The sequence below is a fragment of the Dipodomys spectabilis genome, unplaced genomic scaffold (genome assembly GCF_019054845.1).
Source record: "Dipodomys spectabilis isolate Male_0828 unplaced genomic scaffold, ASM1905484v1 ptg000699l, whole genome shotgun sequence".
In the NCBI taxonomy this organism is placed as follows: domain Eukaryota; kingdom Metazoa; phylum Chordata; class Mammalia; order Rodentia; family Heteromyidae; genus Dipodomys; species Dipodomys spectabilis.
In genome coordinates, this window is record NW_024871376.1 from 41891 (window position 1) to 60822 (window position 18932).

The window sequence follows — 18932 nt, forward strand, 5'->3', positions numbered from 1 at the left end:
GGCTCTCCACCCACGGCCCTCCCCAGCGCCGCTGTCAGCTCGCCCCCTAGTGGCCGCTGGAGGGCGGCACAGGAACACACAGAGCCCCAGACATCTGCCCCTGGCCATCGGTCAGGTACCAGTCAGCCACCAGGTAAACACCACCGCCACCCGTGACCGTGACACTTCACGACCCTCGGCTAGTTAACACTGCTTCCATTCTGGAAGTCTCCACCTGCCCCACCAGCACCAGGCCCGGCCATGGTTGCCTGATTCCATTCCTGGGGCTTCGTTATGATTACACAGCTTTATTACAAAGAGCTGGTTTTAAGTAATGGCCCTAACAGAGTGAATTTTAATTAAGCTTGATTCAGAGCCTGCCTCAGGTTTCCAAGGATTTGCAGCTCAAGATGAAGAAAGGCTGCCGCACAACTCACACGCCGCCCCATCTCCACCACATGGCTGCTCCCGGTCTGGCCTCTTCAGCAGGTTCAGGAGGGTGACGCAGCCCCTTCCCTCCATTTCCTGACGCAAGCCTGAGGCCCTGGTGAGAGGAAAACAGGTCAGTGCACTGTGGGAACAAGGCAGCAGCCACCACGCGGAACTGAAGTCGGCTTCCCAACTGTGTGAGATAGAAGACCCAGCCAGAGCTGGGACAGCCAGAGCCCAGGACAGCCAGAGCCCAGGACAGCCAGAGCCCTGGACAGCCAGAGCCCTGGACAGCCAGAGCCCTGGACAGCCAGAGCCCAGGACAGCCAGAGCCCAGGACAGCCAGAGCCCTGGACAGCCAGAGCCCAGGACAGCCAGAGCCCTGGACAGCCAGAGCCCAGGACAGCCAGAGCCCTGGAAAGCCAGAGCCCAGGACAGCCAGAGCCCAGGACAGCCAGAGCCCAGGACAGCCAGAGCCCAGGACAGCCAGAGCCCTGGACAGCCAGAGCCCAGGACAGCCAGAGCCCTGGACAGCAGAGCCCTGGACAGCCAGAGCCCAGGACAGCCAGAGCCCTGGACAGCCAGAGCCCAGGACAGCCAGAGCCCAGGACAGCCAGAGCCCTGGACAGCCAGAGCCCTGGACAGCCAGAGCCCTGGACAGCCAGAGCCCAGGACAGCCAGAGCCCTGGACAGCCAGAGCCCTGGACAGCCAGAGCCCTGGACAGCCAGAGCCCTGGACAGCCAGAGCCGAGGACAGCCAGAGCCCAGGACAGCCAGAGCCCAGGACAGCCAGAGCCCAGGACAGCCAGAGCCCAGGACAGCCAGAGCCCTGGACAGCCAGAGCCCAGGACAGCCAGAGCCCTGGACAGCCAGAGCCCAGGACAGCCAGAGCCCTGGACAGCCAGAGCCCTGGATAGCAGAGCCCTGGACAGCCAGAGCCCTGGACAGCCAGAGCCCAGGACAGCCAGAGCCCTGGACAGCCAGAGCCCAGGACAGCCAGAGCCCTGGACAGCCAGAGCCCAGGACAGCCAGAGCCCTGGACAGCCAGAGCCCTGGATAGCAGAGCCCTGGACAGCCAGAGCCCTGGACAGCCAGAGCCCAGGACAGCCAGAGCCCTGGACAGCCAGAGCCCTGGACAGCCAGAGCCCAGGACAGCCAGAGCCCTGGACAGCCAGAGCCTGAGGACAGCCAGAGCCCTGGACAGCCAGAGCCCAGGACAGCCAGAGCCCAGGACAGCCAGAGCCCTGGACAGCCAGAGCCCAGGACAGCCAGAGCCCTGGACAGCCAGAGCCCAGGACAGCCAGAGCCCTGGACAGCCAGAGCCCAGGACAGCCAGAGCCCTGGACAGCCAGAGCCCTGGACAGCCAGAGCCCAGGACAGCCAGAGCCCAGGACAGCCAGAGCCCAGGACAGCCAGAGCCCTGGACAGCCAGAGCCCTGGACAGCCAGAGCCCTGGACAGCCAGAGCCCAGGACAGCCAGAGCCCTGGACAGCCAGAGCCCTGGACAGCCAGAGCCCAGGACAGCCAGAGCCCAGGACAGCCAGAGCCCAGGACAGCCAGAGCCCTGGACAGCCAGAGCCCTGGACAGCCAGAGCCCAGGATAGCAGAGCCCTGGACAGCAGAGCCCTGGACAGCAGAGCCCAGGACAGCAGAGCCCAGGACAGCCAGAGCCCAGGACAGCCAGAGCCCAGGATAGCAGAGCCCTGGACAGCAGAGCCCTGGACAGCAGAGCCCAGGACAGCAGAGCCCTGGACAGCAGAGCCCAGGACAGCCAGAGCCCAGGACAGCCAGAGCCCAGGACAGCCAGAGCCCAGGACAGCCAGAGCCCTGGACAGCCAGAGCCCTGGACAGCCAGAGCCCAGGATAGCAGAGATCTGGACAGCCAGAGCCCTAGACAGCAGAGCCCTGGACAGCCAGAGCCCTGGACAGCCAGAGCCCTGGACAGCCAGAGCCCAGGATATCAGAGATCTGGACAGCCAGAGCCCTGGACAGCCAGAGCTGGTGAGGCTCCAGCTGCGGCCCAGTCCATCAAGGGATGCACCGTCAGCTCTGGACCCAGGGCCTGGTCCAGGCCAGATCAGCACTGCTTCGGGTGAACAGCCATGGGAGATGAGAAGCCCAGCCAGGGCTCCCCAGACCTCGGGGGACATGGGCAGCGTGGTGGGGGATGCCCAGTCACACACAGGGCAGACACAGGCACGGGAGAAATCTCAAGTGATTTCGCGTTCGTATGAACCTTTTACCCTGCCTTTAGATCCGCACAGGAGCAAGGCTGTTCAAAGGAGATAAAGCTACCACGTCCTGACCCGAGCCGGGCACTAGCTAAGTGTCCACAACTGGGTCTGCTCTAAAAGCAGAGATGAGAATCCACAGAAGACACAGAGCACAGAATGAGGCCTGCCCAGGACAGGCAGGCCCTGGTGTCACCTAAAGCCAGCCTCTTGTCTGGTGCGTAGCCCAGGACAGGCTGGCCACTGCTGCCGGAGAAACCCAGCCCCAGCCCTGGCGAGGCACTGCCCGGGTGTTTCAAGTGACAACACAGTGGAATCAAGGCCTTCTCTGAGGTCGGCTGGGCGGTCTGCCCCCCCCACCCGCTGTGCCCACCCAGCCCCGAGTGTCACACCACGCGGCTCGGCTCGGCGAGACGTGACCATCAAGGTCCCCCTCCTGCGGGCGCCGGGAGGCCGAGCTCCACACGCAGGCAGACTTCTCTGGAGGAAGGGGGACAGGGGAAGATAGGGCTCAATTACCTGGGAAACAAAAGGGGCAATCTCACTCAAAGTGCTATACCTAAAGGCTCAGTTTGAACACAGGCACTCAGGTCAGTCTCGGTCCACGTGAATCCATGCTCCTCTGCCCCACCGAGGGGACCTGCCTCCGCTGGGAGCATGCCGAGCAGCAGCGAGCACTCACAGGGAGGAGCCAGCCAGAGCCTTCCCCTTGAGGTCCCGCCTGCCGCCGCCCTGGCCCGTGCCGGCCGAGGAGCGAGGCCTGCACACACGAAGCTCGGCCATTCCACGCCTGGCCCGAGGACCGGCGGGCGCCCGCCACCCACGGCCTCCTGAGTTCCCCAATAGCACAGCACACCTGCCCGGCCCCAAGCTCCGGTCCCCACAGTCAGCCCTGGCGCAGAGGCCTTGGCTCCGGGCCTGCAACCTGCGCCAACAGCAGCACCTACCTTGAAGGACTTGTGAGGATTTAAGAGAGCGTGCGTAGCACAGAGTGAGCCCTCAGGGGTGCCTGCGCCCTGGACCAGCTCCACGGCCCCCAACCTGCCAGTGGGGAAGATGCTCCTGAACGCCAAGCGTGCAGGGTGCCAGGCTCAGCGCCCGAGACCCTCCCGAGGCCTTGCTCTAGCTTCCGGCCTTCCGCACGGGCTGGCGGGGCTGGGCATGGGGAGCACCTCAGAGATGTGCGTGCTCAGCCATTGCTCCCGGAAAGCCATCTGGACTGCGGGGCCCGCCCGCGTGCCCACGCGCCCCTAGGCTCCTCTCTCCACAGCTCCCGTCGGATGCACACGCCTGTCCTGGTCTAGGACGGAAGGCCCTGGGTTTCCCTGTGGAGCTCAGCTGCCTCAGCCCCAGGGATTTATACCAAGCAGTAAAATCCGCAGAATGGAGACATGCAAATAGATTGTGGAATATAATATTGTCATTGTCAACATGAAAGGCTTTCGGTGACTGCCCCCCAAAAGAAAATATACTAGTGTCATTTGTTTCAGGGAATGCAGCAAAGGTTTCAACAACTAACAGGGCATGTTTCTGAGCAAAATACGCCCGTCTGTGACATTAGGACACACTCTCGGTGGCCACTTGTGTGTCTGTGTTCTGGCAAACAGACACGTGAGTGGAGGGAGGGAAGGTCACGGCCGGGCTGGCCCGCCCCTCTGAGCCACAGACCACCACCAACCTCTGTCCACGCCTGAAACACACAGCCGCCCCCGGGCACAGAGGCGGCGCTGCCGGGCTGATCACTGTACCTCACACAAGGGCCTGGACAGCCACCGAGGGGCAGGAGGGGCAGGAAATGGTGGCCTGGAGTGCCGGGATGGTCTGGGCACGGCGGGGCAGAGCAACCGCAGAGAGGATGTGGCTCCCACATTGTGTGTCTTTTCAGCACGGAACTCCCTCCAGGGCCAAGGGGTGTTCACCACACAGACACACAGACACACACACCACAGGCTCAACCAGCTCTGGAAGAAGGGCCAAGGGGTGTTCACCACACAGACACACAGACACACAGACACACAGACACACAGACACAGACACACACACACACACACACACACACACACACACACACCACAGGCTCAACCAGCTCTGGAAGAAGGGCCAAGGGGTGTTCACCACACACACACACACACACACATACACACACACACCACGGGCTCAACCAGCTCTGGAAGAAGGGCCAAGGGGTGTTACCTCACAGACAGACAGACAGACAGACAGACACACACACACACACACACACACACAGGCTCAACCAGCTCTGAAGACAGTACCGAACCCAGGACCCAGCCGAGTAATAAATACTCATGTTCTTTCGCCCACTGTCTAAGCCACGCCACACCACAGTCAACAGGCATTGGGTTTTGCTCTCTGTGGACTGGGTTTAAATGTGTAAGATTTTAGACAGCAGTATAAATCACTTTTCTTGAAAAGAAAAAGGAAAATAAGTTCTATCTGGGTGCCACTGGCTTACAACTACACCCCTAGCTACGCAGGAGGCTGAGATCTGATTATCATGATTTGAAGCCAGCCTGGGCAGAAAACTTGCTGAGACTCTTTTTTTTTTTCCGGTCCTGGGCCTTGAACTCAGGGCCTGGGTGCTGTCCCTGAGCCTCTCTATGCTCAAGGCTACAGCTCTGTCACTTGAGCCACAGCGCCACTTCCAGCTTTTTCAGTGTATGTGGTACTGAGGAATCAAACCCAGGGCTTCATGCATGCTAGGCAAGCACTCTACCACTGAGCCACCTTCCCAGCCCCTCCCCAAGACTCTTATCTCCAATAACCACCCAAAAAAGTGGAGTCAGAAGTGGGGATCCAGTGGTAGAGCTCTAGCCTTGAGCAAAGAGCTCAGGGACAGCACCCAGGCCCTGAGTTCAAGTCCCAGGACAGGAATAAAAAAAATGTGTTTGTGTGTGTGTGTGTATGTGTGTTCTAGCTGGCTCTGCATAGACGGCACAGTGCAGTGCTGTCAGCGTCTGCAGACACTGGCTCTGCATAGACGGCACAGTGCAGTGCTCTCAGCGTCTGCAGACACTGGCTCTGCATAGACGGCACAGTGCAGTGCTGTCAGCGTCTGCAGACACTGGCTATGCATAGACGGCACAGTGCAGTGCTCTCAGCTTCTGCAGACACTGGCTCTGCATAGACGGCACAGTGCAGTGCTCTCAGCGTCTGCAGACACTGGCTCTGCATAGACGTGCGCACAGTGCAGTGCTGTCAGCGTCTGCAGACACTGGCTCTGCATAGACGGCACAGTGCAGTGCTCTCAGCGTCTGCAGACACTGGGTCTGCATAGACATGCGCACAGTGCAGTGCTCTCAGTGTCTGCAGACACTGGCTCTGCATAGACGGCACAGTGCAGTGCTGTCAGCGTCTGCAGACACTGGCTCTGCATAGACGGCACAGTGCAGTGCTCTCAGCGTCTGCAGACACTGGCTCTGCATAGACGGCACAGTGCAGTGCTGTCAGCATCTGCAGACACTGGCTCTGCATAGACGGCACAGTGCAGTGCTCTCAGCGTCTGCAGACACTGGCTCTGCATAGACGGCACAGTGCAGTGCTCTCAGCGTCTGCAGACACTGGCTCTGCATAGACATGCGCACAGTGCAGTGCTGTCAGCGTCTGCAGACACTGGCTCTGCATAGACGGCACAGTGCAGTGCTCTCAGCATCTGCAGACACTGACTCTGCATAGACGGCACAGTGCAGTGCTCTCAGCGTCTGCAGACACTGGCTCTGCATAGACATGCGCACAGTGCAGTGCTGTCAGCGTCTGCAGACACTGGCTCTGCATAGACATGCGCACAGTGCAGTGCTCTCAGCGTCTGCAGACACTGGCTCTGCATAGACGGCACAGTGCAGTGCTCTCAGCGTCTGCAGACACTGGCTCTGCATAGACGGCACAGTGCAGTGCTCTCAGCATCTGCAGACACTGGCTCTGCATAGACGGCGCAGTGCAGTGCTCTCAGCGTCTGCAGACACTGGCTCTGCATAGACATGCGCACAGTGCAGTGCTGTCAGCGTCTGCAGACACTGGCTCTGCATAGACGGCACAGTGCAGTGCTCTCAGTGTCTGCAGACACTGGCTCTGCATAGACGGCACAGTGCAGTGCTCTCAGCATCTGCAGACACTGGCTCTGCATAGACGGGTGCAGTGCAGTGCTGTCAGCGTCTGCAGACACTGGCTCTGCATAGATGGGCGCACAGTGCAGTGCTCTCAGCGTCTGCAGACACTGGCTCTGCATAGACGGCGCAGTGCAGTGCTGTCAGCATCTGCAGACACTGGCTCTGCATAGACGGCACAGTGCAGTGCTCTCAGCATCTGCAGACACTGGCTCTGCATAGACGGCACAGTGCAGTGCTCTCAGCATCTGCAGACACTGGCTCTGCATAGACATGCGCACAGTGCAGTGCTGTCAGCGTCTGCAGACACTGGCTCTGCATAGACGGCACAGTGCAGTGCTCTCAGCGTCTGCAGACACTGGCTCTGCATAGACATGCGCACAGTGCAGTGCTGTCAGCGTCTGCAGACACTGGCTCTGCATAGACGGCACAGTGCAGTGCTCTCAGCGTCTGCAGACACTGGCTCTGCATAGACGGCACAGTGCAGTGCTCTCAGCATCTGCAGACACTGGCTCTGCATAGACGGGTGCAGTGCAGTGCTGTCAGCGTCTGCAGACACTGGCTCTGCATAGACGGCAGAGTGCAGTGCTCTCAGCGTCTGCAGACACTGGCTCTGCATAGATGGGCGCACAGTGCAGTGCTCTCAGCGTCTGCAGACACTGGCTCTGCATAGACGGCACAGTGCAGTGCTCTCAGCGTCTGCAGACACTGGCTCTGCATAGACATGCGCACAGTGCAGTGCTGTCAGCGTCTGCAGACACTGGCTCTGCATAGATGGGCGCACAGTGCAGTGCTCTCAGCGTCTGCAGACACTGGCTCTGCATAGACGGCACAGTGCAGTGCTGTCAGCGTCTGCAGACACTGGCTCTGCATAGACGGCACAGTGCAGTGCTCTCAGCGTCTGCAGACACTGGCTCTGCATAGACGGCACAGTGCAGTGCTGTCAGCGTCTGCAGACACTGGCTCTGCATAGACGGCACAGTGCAGTGCTCTCAGCGTCTGCAGGCACTGGCTCTGCATAGACGGCGCAGTGCAGTGCTCTCAGCGTCTGCAGACACTGGCTCTGCATAGACGGCGCAGTGCAGTGCTGTCAGTGTCTGCAGACACTGGCTCTGCATAGACGGCACAGTGCAGTGCTGTCAGCATCTGCAGACACTGACTCTGCATAGACGGCGCAGTGCAGTGCTCTCAGCATCTGCAGACACTGGCTCTGCATAGACGGCGCAGTGCAGTGCTGTCAGCGTCTGCAGACACTGGCTCTGCATAGACGGCACAGTGCAGTGCTGTCAGTGTCTGCAGACACTGGCTCTGCATAGATGGGCGCACAGTGCAGTGCTCTCAGCGTCTGCAGACACGACATGGCTATGCAACCCCTGGCTATCAGGATCTGCAAAGGCACGGGTCCCTGGATAAAGTGTGTGTGAGTGCATGTACGCTGCGCAATCCCCGTGTGATTTCACTCCCTCCTCAAGACCCAAGGCACCCCAGTACCATGCGTGGCCAGGCGAGCCGGGGGGACAACTCCCTACTGTCCATCGGTGAACCACCTCCCAAGGGGAAAGGCTCCATACGCCCAGTGCTGGCGCAAGGCTGTTCACAAAGCCCAGTGCTGGGCTCCGGGTGGAGGCTGCAGATGGGCACCCGGGAGACACCGAGGGCTGGCCGGGCACTAGACGCACGCCACCGAGGTGAACTCAGAGGCACCACCCCAAGGCCTCCGTCCTGGCCTCCCCTGAGCGGGGGGCAGGGCTGGGCCTGGGTCTTGGGGGCACGAGAGGAGGTGGAGGCACATTTGCCAGGCCCTGCAGTGTGACGTGACTGGTTGCCAAGTGCTGCCCGCGAGCGAGGGGCACAAGGGGCTGGACGCGGCTGCCCCTCACAGCCCGGCCTGCGCCCGCTGGGTGGGCAGGGAGGCACACAGGGGCTGGACGCGGCTGCCCCTCACAGCCCGGCCTGCGCCCGCTGGGTGGGCAGGGAGGCACACAGGGGCTGGACGCGGCTGCCCCTCACAGCCTGGCCTGCGCCCGCTGGGTGGGCAGGGAGACACACGGGCTGGATGCGGCTGCCCCTCACAGCCTGGCCTGCGCCCGCTGGGTGGGCAGGGAGGCACACAGGGGCTGGACGGGGCTGCCCCTCACAGCCCGGCCTGCGCCCGCTGGGTGGGCAGGGAGGCACACAGGGGCTGGACACGGCTGCCCCTCACAGCCCCGCCTGCGCCCGCTGGGTGGGCAGGGAGGCACACAGGGGCTGGACGGGGCTGCCCCTCACAGCCCGGCCTGCGCCCGCTGGGTGGGCAGGGAGGCACACGGGCTGGACGCGGCTGCCCCTCACAGCCTGGCCTGCGCCCGCTGGGTGGGCAGGGAGGCTGAGCAGCCGCACCCCCGCCCGGCCTCCGGCAGCTCCTCTGGGGAAGCAATGCCCCACGAGAAGAGCTGCCCGCAGCCAGCGCCACAGAAAACCCTGCCGTCCACGAAGGAGATGAAGCCGAGCCCGGGAAACAGACCAGAATCAGTGGAAGGGACCAGCTGGCGGCTGGCGGCTGGCTAGTCACAGGAGAATGGACATGGGGGTGGAGCACAGCTGACATCAGAGGAGGGACGGGGGACTGAGACCCGGCCCTGGAAGACTGGGGACACGGTCCTGGAGGAGGAGGGAGAGGAGGGGGAGGAGGGGGAGGAGGGGGAGGGGGAGGGGGAGGAGGGGGGAGGGGGAGGGGGAGGGGGAGGGGGAGGAGGGGGGAGGGGGAGGGGGAGGGGGAGGGGGAGGAGGACACGGTCCTGGAGGAGGAGGGAGAGGAGGGGGGAGGGGGGGAGGGGGAGGAGGGGGAGGAGGGGGAGGGGGAGGAGGAGGAAGGGGGAGGGGGAGGAGGAGACGCAGTTCGGGGTGGGGGTCAGAAGGCCCACAGCTGCTCTGGGGTCACTGACACACAGTTTCCATGAGGAAGCCATGGTCAGGCAGACCTGAGACTCTAATTTCAATCAACAATGACTCACAGCCACCCACCTGTCCAACCTCCCCCCCGCCCCCCCCCCCCCCCCGTGCCCGCCGCGCCCAGCGGGGGTTTGTTTGACCAACAGAGAAAAGATGATTGCAAAACACGATTGGTGAAAACGGCCCACAGCGAGGGCTTCTCCTCCCAGCAGCTCTGGGCTCTGCCACGGGCGTCACCTTGGTGTCCACAAAGCTGTGTTTCCCGCGGGGCCCTGCGGCCTGGGCCAGCGGGCTTTGCGCCAAGGGGCTGGGAGCCCCGTGGCCGCCTCCCGCTCTGTGCACACGCTCCCAACCACACAGGCAGAGGGCGCCATCGGGAACGCCACGCAGCCAGGTGAGCTGCTCAGGTCAATGCCACGGTCTCGCACCAAGATCCGGCCCGGCTGCTTGGGGTGCACCAGCGGCGTATCGTACCGCAGTGCGCCCCATGCCTCTGTTTCATTTCTACGCCTCCTGTGTGGCTGCTACTCCTGAGATGCAGGTGCTGGCGTGCTGAGAGCCCCTGGGCTCCCTGGAAAGCCGGGATTCAGACTGAGGGGAGTCTGCTCAGCCATCCTCAGCAGGATGGAGCCTCCTGCCGGGACACCGCCCCAGGTCTGGATGGAGGCCCCGGGCTGATCCCAAGGGCAGGCATCATCTAGCAGGGGCTTCCTTCGGAAGCTCCCGGAACAGCATTCCTCATATGGTATGCGTGTGTATGTACGTGTGAGCGGGTGCACATGCACACACAGGGTCAACTGTGGCCCCGTGGCCGCAGTAGGGGACAGGCCCTGAGGAAGACGGCCACACCGGTGACCCAATGGGATCTGTCCAGGGCTCCGTGTCTGTGCGGCCCCGGGACCCGCAGTTTTTATTCAGCAGGCTAGCCTATCTCTACTCGTCCAGCACCTTCCTCTGGGCAGATGCTCTGCCCCAAAGCCCGTGCTGACGACCCGGGAGCAAATGAGCTGCTCTGTGTGGCAGAGAATCCACAGCAAAGTCCAGTGAAAGAGATGAACACGCGAAGAGCTGAGTGCCGCACCGGGGTTTGAGAGGAGGGGGGAGCGGCGGCAGCCTTTGGCCCAGGGAGTCCGGCCGCACCGGAGTGCCACAGCAGGTCCCGGAGGGGACAGGGCTGCGGGGTCACACAGAAAGGAGCGCATGCTGCAACCACCCGGCGTGGACGGTGGGCGGCGGTGCCCTTCACGCCCGTACTCATGAGAACACCCCAGGCTGGGAGTGATTCTCGGCTGATGAGAACCAGACGTGTTCTAGAAGGCTGCAGTCAGGGTTGTGCATATTAAAACAAACCAAAATGATGACACACCTACCTCTCGGCAGAGGGAAGGAGACACAGCCGCCTTCACACAAGCACCCTCCCTCCGCGCCAGCCCTGGGAAGAGGCGGGACCCCGGGCCTCCCTGAGAGCCCCACAATTCCGAGAGGGACCCTCTCCACTTTCTCATCCACAAGAGGAGGGGGGAGTGACCCTCACAGGCGGCAAAGCTGGCCTGCGCGGCTTTGTTGGGAAACAGCACCCCCTACTGTCACTCCTAATTAACTACATCCAACATGTGCAGAGCTGGCCAGGCTCTTGGAAGTCCAGCGGGGTCCCGCTGCGTTCCCTTCAAATTAACTCAGTGCTCCGGATCTGGGGAAAACATCCGATGCTAACTGGCCATGAGTGGAAATACCTGGGAAAGAAGTGTCTGTCCTGCTTTTTCTAGCTCTCTCACTGCTCTTTTCTAGCTCTCTGCTCTCTCTCTGCTCTCTTCCTGCTCTTTTCTAGCTCTCTGCTCTCTCGCTGCTCTTTTCTAGCTCTCTCTCTTCTCTCTTTCCCAGCTCTCTCTTTCCCAGCTCTCTCTTTCCCAGCTCTCTCTTTCCCAGCTCTCTCTTTCCCAGCTCTCTCTTTCCCAGCTCTCTCTTTCCCAGCTCTCTCTTTCCCAGCTCTCTCTTTCCCAGGCCTTTCCCAGCCGTGTGGAGTGCCAACCTTGCCTGGTCCCAGCAGGTCTACTGAATAAACCTACCCCTTACCTGAAAACCACGTGCGTGGTGCTGTTCTTACTCGGCTACCTCTTTTTAAAAACCTAACATAAATGGTGCCATGACTCGGATAAAGGGCTTAAAGTCAGGATAGCTGGGATTTCTCTCTGGGTTTTTTTTTCCCTCTTTTTTCTTTTTCTGTTTGTTTTTCCCTTTTTGCTCTGAGGAATACCCACAGTTCTGATGGCCTTTTGTGAACCCATCTGTCTGCTGCGGACACAGCTCATCGATACCATTGCTGGCCTTCACATCCACGTCCACACCACTTCTCTACTCTGAAATTCGCCATCTTGAGTTCGCCATCTTGCCACACGGTGGCTTAAGGGTTTGGCCCCATCTGGCCCTTACCCTTCCACCAAGCTTACCACTCCATCCAGCTATTCTAAGGTGCCTCGCTAACAAGTTGCTCTTTTCACAGGCCCTGGTAACTGAGGCCCAACCATGTGATGTGCTTTGTTAGCAAAATGTCTAGATATTGTTGTCAAAATTTTAGGTTTTGAGTTTTGCCTTTTTTGTTTTGTGTTGTGTATTCTACTGACTAATGGTTCTAAAATACTGGGCATATAGATGCTAAAATTCTCATCACATCTAATGAGTTTTGTCATTTCAGAATATTTGTCTGTCAATTCTTGATAAGAACCAGGTAAGCTCTACTTATTCTACTTGATCTCCTTGTTGCTTTAATTGGAAATAATAAAGGGCTTTTGTGGCAAAGATTGAAGTTCAAAGCCAGCCCAGGCTGAAAAATCCCTAAGACTCCATCTCCCAACTAACCTGCAAAGAGCCCGGATGGAAGCATGGCTCAAGACTCTCATCTCTAAGCAGCCAAACACTGGAAGTGCTATTGTAACTCAAAGTGGTAGAGCACTAGCCTTGAGCAGAAGTGCTCAGGGACCGTGCCCAGGCCTTGAGTTCAAGTCTCCTTGAATACCAACTGGGACAAGCCATCCCAGCAATGAGCACCTAGACTCAGCCAGTCAGGGGAACAAGGGACCATGGAGAGGAGTAAGAGGAGATGTCCTATCAGCCACTTTGTGCCTGCCCTTTCAAAATTAACCAGAGCCAGGAGGTCAGTAGAAGAAGCCTGCCCATCCAATGTCTATACTTGTCTACCTATTAACTGAACAGAAATTTATATTCTTGCCTTTGTCACCTGACTTCTCTACCTAGTCACCAGATGTCAGAAGTAACTAGGGACATTTCTACCAACATTTTCAGCCCCAAGTCCTTCCTCTTGCCATTTATTTGCTTTCTAGTATTTTTTTTCCAGCCCCTCAATACTCATGAGACTTCTCCAGACTTCATCTAAGGACTCACGCCACCAAGGGACCACTGCTGCTCACTGCCTTCTCTGGAAGGGGACCAAATTCCAGCCTTTTACCCCTATTGTCGACGCCCCCTTGTCAGCAGGAAGTAGCCAGAGAGAATCCATGCCCTATTTTATGATTATTAAAAGGCTGGAATGTAAGGTCCACTCCAGGATGACGAGCAGACTCCACCTTCCTTGCAGCAAAGTCTCCACCCAGTACTTGCATTACCTAGGCAACTGGGACACCTGGAAGAGGTCATATCTGCATCCCCTGAGGTCACATCTGAATTTGATGTGGCCACACCTTTCTCCGCCCATACCCTAGATAAGGCCTAGCCCAGGCCCAGAGGCGCTCTCTCGCTGCTCTTTTCTAGCTCTCTGCTCTCTTGCAGCTCTTTTCTAGCTCTCTGCTCTCTCGCAGCTCTTTTCTAGCTCTCTCTCCTCTCTCTTTCCCAGCTCTCTCTTTCCTAGACTTTCCCCAGCTGCGTGGAGTGCCAACCTTGCCTGGTCCCAGCAGGTCTACCGAATAAACCTACCCCTTACCTGAAAAAAAAAAAAAAGAAGTGTCTGTCCTGGGTGCACACGCGCACACACACACACACACACACACACACACACACACATATGCCGTTTTGCTTCCATGAGTCCCTAAGCCATATCCAAGGACTATTCACACATCCCTCACTCAGTAGTGCGACCACAAGTCACCCAGCAGTGACTCAAAGACACAGGAGGATGCGTGAAGGCAGTGTGCCGACACCACGCCCTGTGACGGGGAGACCAAACCATCGCCAGACGCTGGTGTCTGCGAGAGCTCTGCCAGGGAACTGTGCGCACCGCTGTGAAGGGTACACCCTCCAAGCTCTGGAGTATTTTCATCATGTGTCACACACGCACACAACGTGTTTATCAGCTCTGTATACGGCCTGCCAGCTACTGACGTGAGGTCTGGGGCAAGGCAGAGGTTACACTGGGAATGGGGAGGGAGGTCTGCACCCCAACGCCTCAATTGTTCAAGGGTCATCAAACCGCTGGAGCCAAAGGGGGCCGGTCACCTGTGACTCGCTAGCATGCCAGGTACGCAGTGCTGAAGGCCTTCAGCAGCCTGCATGCCCACACGAGACAGCAGCGTTCCACCCACCTGCTGGTGGCCTCCGCATCCCGAGGTCATTGGGCCTCCCTGAGGAGGAGAATACAACTGCAAGGACAACAGAAAGCCTCCAGTTCCCACCTGGACCCGTGTCTGTGAGACAAGGTTCACTAACACGGCAACTGGCAGACGGCGTCCGATCCCCACAAGTACGCGAGTGGCAGGTGCAGCGTTCCTGAGCGCTGACCTGCGCTTTGCTTCTCTCCTGGGCCTCTGTGAGTGGCAGCAGATGGGTTGTGAGCGAGCCGAAGGGCCTGTGTGTGCTCCCACAGGACAGGGCTTACTGAACGCACCAGCTACGTCAGAGCCGCTGCTGAAACTCAGCCAGTACTGCGGATCTCACTGGGCGGCTGTGGACCTTAATTACCAGCATTCACCTCCTAGTCGGGCCTGACACCTCACACAGTCGTGGCTGTGGATGGATGAAGGACGCAGGAGTGACTGGGCCAGCATGGAAGGGGCTGCCCAGTCAGGCACAGGCACGGGCGCGGAGGAGCCTCCGAGGGGCCAGGTAAGAAGTTCCGCAGCACGCAGGGGCGGAGCTGCGCAGGGCACAGTGCAGGCCGGGGACGGTCAGTGTCACGCCACGTGCCCCTCTGAAGCCACGATGTCACAAGCCGGGGGACAGGTGCCGAGGGGACTGCGTCACATCGCCCCTTGAGCTTCATAAGCTCGCTCGGACAGCTTCCACAAGCATGCTCCCACATGTCGCTGCCTCCACACCCTGAGTTCATGGGTGGCCGGGTGCTGTTTGCATAAATAAGCTATTTATCAGCCTGCCTCCTGGCTGGCGCTGGACAGAGAGTGGCTGTAGACTGCACAAACAGGATGCAGAGTTCTGCCTCTGCATGTGCACCCAGGGTGGAGCAAACCTGTCCTGTGAAGTGCGGTCACCCTGGGCAAGGCACAGGAGACAGCCACCACGCTGTGTGCTAAGAGTGGCTCAGGCCTGCTGGCCACGGGGCGGCAAGGGGACCGGAGGGCGGGCATCAGAGGACCCCTCCCCCAGCCCTGGAGGGCGGGCATCAGAGGACCCCTCCCCCAGCCCTGGAGGGTGGGCATCAGAGGACCCCTCCCCCAGCCCTGGAGGGTGGGCATCAGAGGACCCCTCCCCCAGCCCTGGAGGGTGGGCATCAGAGGATCCCTCCCCCAGCCCTGAGGGCGGGCATCCTAGGACCCCTCCCCCAGCCCCGGAGGGTGGGCATCAGAGGACCCCACCCCTAGTTCCTAGAGGGTGTGTATCAGAGGACCCTTCCCCGAGCCCTGGAGGGCGGGCATCAGAGGACCCTTCCCCCAGCCCTGGAGGGTGGGCATCAGAGGACCCCTCCCCCAGTTTCTGGAGGGTGGACATGGGACACTGTCCAGATGGGCTGTGGTGAGTTGAAAAGTCAATAACCAGTACAAATTTTCCACTTTAGATGGAAACAGAAATAAAAATCAATCTGGACAACTGCTTCGGGAAGACACGGCTTAAACAGACAAGAGAGGGAGGGGCTGAGCAGCCGGACTCTGCACTGTTTGCGGAGTTCCCGGCAGCCTTGGGGGTGAGCCGCCGTCACAGAGCACTCACCGGCCGGCGCCTGCCAAGCATCGCCTCACTCCGCCTCATCCTCACCACGACCCCAGGAATTGGGTCTGTGGATGAGAACATGGAGGCTCCTGGATTCAGGGAGCCGCCCCGAGGTCCAGAACTAGGAGGAGTGTGTGTGTGCTGGGACGGGGTCCGGTGCTCCGGCCCGGGGAGATGAGACGTTCCCGTGCGGCGTGTCCTCCAAGGACAGCAGGAACTCAGGGACTCCCGCGCCGTCTGCCGGTCCTGGTGTGCAGAGTGACCGAGTTCTCCTTCAGCCCACCCGCTGTGAGGAGAGCACCCTAGTTCCCTACAAAGGGCGTGGCCGGGCAAGGACTCCTCGGAGGGAGGCTACGCCCCCAGTGCTCTCCGTCCCACGACAGATGGACACAGATTTTGGTGGACATACAGGTGGCCTCTGCAGGAAAACGGAGGCTGTGACAATCAGCCACAGTGGGAACTGCCAAGAAAGCCAACCAGGCCAGCTACCGGAAGGACAGAGTGTGCTCGGCCTGGATGAAGGCCTGGGCCGGCTCTCCTGGGGCCGGCTGGCCGCACGGTCCATCCGGTCTTGACGCTCACGATCTAGAGGGCAGGGAGACAGGCATCGCACCCATGCATAATAGATGAAGCAATCACCGGCCGCGGAGGCGCTCAGGGATGAGTGGGGTGGTGAGTCAGAACCGGGGAGCGAGCGCACTGGGCACACCCGACGAGGAGGCGGCCTGCCGCTGAGCGGGCAGGGCTGGGCCAAGCAGAGAGCTGTGGGGCGCATCTCTGGCTGAAAACACGACGGTACTTCTACCCCTAGAACTCGGGGGGGGGGTGGGCAAAGAGGGAACAGGAGAGGACTGAAGACCCCACTGACCCGAGTGGTAACTGAAGGGACGCTGCCGCGCAGGGCTCCCAGGAGAGGAGCCCCAGCCCGGCATGCCATCCTTTCCCCGGCCACACTGCTCCCTCCCGCCCTCCCAGAGGGGCTCCCCGGACTCTGTAGAGCCAGGCTGGGCAGACGAGCCATTACCATCCCACACCCAGCACCATCTGCAAGAGCACTTGCTTAGTCACCCCCGGGACTCAGCCTGAGGGTAAAGGGCACAGCAAGCCAGTGCGGAGTCATGAAGTCCACCTTCCTTGCCAGGCTGGAGCAAAGTAGTCTTTGGACTACTTTGGGAAAGGGGCTAGGGTGAGCCAGCCCAGCCCGGGGCCTGGCTCTTCATTTGCCAAGGAGAGTGCTGGGTTTAATCACTACAGGGTTCCAGGCGACACTGGCACCTCGCTGGGAGGACTCGCTATGCAGTCAGACACAGTGGCTCCGTCCTCCACCACGGGACGGGGGCCGGCCAGACACAAGTGGCTCTCAGCTTCACCATCCTAGCCCAACCAGAGCAATTAAATAATGCATGCAAAACGCTTAGCTGCCGAGGAGTATCAGCGCTCTACGTGTGTCCGTTCTTGTTCTGCAAGCAATGAAACATCAGCAGCAGAAGAAATAAGACATCATGGGTTTGACAGCAACCAACCAAGCAGAAAACCAACCAGACAGACAACCAGCCAGCCAGACAACCAACCAGGCAGACAACCAACCAAGCAGACAACCAACCAGACAGACAACCAGCCAGCCAGACAACCAACCAAGCAGACAAACAACCAGATAGACAACCAACCAACCAACCAAATGGACAACCAATAACTAACTAGACAGACAACCAGCCATTTCTACCACTTTCTGGTCAGGGAACTTGGATAAGTCACTTATTCTAAGCATCTGTTTCTTCATCTGCAGTATTTTTGCCAAAATCAAGTGAGATAATTTCTACCAAGCATTTGGAACATTCTCGTCCAGTAGTTACGTTCCTCTGCTGTATACAACATGACAAAGAGCTGTCCGGAATGTACTGAGATTTTTTTTCTCTAAAATGGGGTAACCCCGAAAGCCCCTCACCTACCCTGCCCTGGGTTACAGCATCCAAGAAGGCAGAGGAGAGAGCACAGAGAGAGAAAGAACAGTTCGCCCCAGCCCAAAGGCGGGGGGAGCCCAAAGGCGGGGGGAGCCCAAAGGCGGGGGGGAGCCCAAAGGCGGGGGGAGCCCAAAGGCGGGGGGAGCCCAAAGGCGGGGGGAGCCCAAAGGCGGCCGGCCCTCAGCCTGGCTCTGCTTTCTCAGCCCCCGGTGCGGCCTCCCCTCCCGAGGATGTAGGAGAGGAGCGGCGGATGTGGAGGAGAGCGCTGAGGGAGCTGGTGCTGGCTTGTACTCCGAGCTGGAGTCGGATGGTTGTTTATGGCCTCTGGGGCCAGGCATTGCTATGGCAACAAATGGCTTAGCAACTGGGTTGGACAGACCCTTCTCTCAAAGAGTTTACATAACAGGGATTACTTAGGTTCTTTCTGAAAGGGATAATGTAGGATTTTTTGTTCAATTTTCTTGAACACTAAGGACATTTCAAAAGCTGAACAATAGAGAGGGAAGGTGAGAGCAGTCCTGTTGGCAGGGTTCCTCGTAGAGATGACAGGCGATGGTTTGGGTTGCTCTTTTTCTGAGGGAGCACTATTCTGAGCCTTACACAGTAGTTTTGGAGAGGGGTGCAGAGGAGGGAGAGAGACAGAGATAAGGAAGGCCGGGAGGAAGATTTCTGTTTCACAGTCATCCCTTTAGGTCCCTTCCAGGTCTCTCCCTCCGTGGAAGGCTCCGTGGCTCCTGTGAGCAGCTTGCAAGACCGGTCTTGTTTCAGGTACTGATCTGCTGGGTCCTGCTCCACCTGCCAACCCCCCATCCTTCCCCCCCAAGCCCCCTTAGGAGTCCAGGCCATCCATCTCCATTTTTAATTTTGTCAGAGCCATGAATTAAGCAGGAAACAGATCCAATTTATTAACTCCACTCTGCCTCAAGATTGTGCCCAGAGGCTTTGTGACGCATCCTGTAAATCATGAAGAATAATAACAATAATAAAAAAAGAGCTCTTTGTTAAACCTGCCTGGGGGGACATCTGTCCGCTTGAGAGGGGACCCCCCCAATAGCCAACTTCCTCTTTCCTCATTCCAGAATCCACCACAGGAAGAAGAGTCCTTACGGGACAGAATTCAAGGCCAAGGTGAGAGACCGTCCCAGCCCCTGGCACTTTCTTGGCTGGCC

At 59.4% G+C, this 18932-nt stretch overlaps 1 long non-coding RNA gene across 1 annotated transcript; it reads right to left on the reverse strand.

The window, feature by feature from the left end:
• Window positions 1-271: 271 nt before the first annotated feature.
• On the reverse strand, window positions 272-4001 carry LOC122101871. The gene is made up of 2 exons (XR_006146422.1): window positions 3587-4001; window positions 272-523 (listed from the first exon to the last, which is right to left on the reverse strand). It is a non-coding gene; the product is annotated as an uncharacterized LOC122101871 (long non-coding RNA).
• Window positions 4002-18932: the final 14931 nt, after the last annotated feature.